This window comes from Austrofundulus limnaeus, unplaced genomic scaffold (assembly GCF_001266775.1).
Source record: "Austrofundulus limnaeus strain Quisiro unplaced genomic scaffold, Austrofundulus_limnaeus-1.0 Scaffold193, whole genome shotgun sequence".
Taxonomy (NCBI): Eukaryota; Metazoa; Chordata; class Actinopteri; order Cyprinodontiformes; family Rivulidae; genus Austrofundulus; species Austrofundulus limnaeus.
In genome coordinates, this window is record NW_013952595.1 from 77,920 (window position 1) to 78,506 (window position 587).

Genomic DNA, 587 nt, shown 5'->3' on the forward strand with positions numbered 1-587 from the left:
AATTATGAAGTCTTACCAGACCGTACCACAGTCTTACCTAACCATACTCTAGTCTTACCACACTGAAAAAAATGAATCTTGGGTGTAGTAACATTTATTTATATTAATTATTATTTTAAATTTTACAAAAAATATAAAAATTTCTAAACTACTAGAATTTACTAAACAAACAATATTCTGTGGAAGTTGCCTTTTGACGGAAAAACCAAGCCGAAAACTTCTCACATTGACTCCGTGAGTCACGTTTATTAATAGAAAAACATCTAACTAAAATGGCACTGCACATTAGCTGACAAAAAACACCCTCAGAAACGTCACCGGAACTCTTAAAGAGACCGCAACAATTACCTGGATCCTAACATTAAAGATGATGAACCGTACAACAATACATATAGCAGAAACAACATTACATACAGCGGGTAAAATAAGTATTGAACACGTCAACATTTTCCTCAGTAAATATATTACTAGAGGTGCTAATGACATGAAATTTTCACCAGATGTCGGTAACAACCCAAGTGATCCATACATACAAAGAAATTAGGGCTGTTAATCGATTAATAAAAATTAACTAATTAATCGTAAAT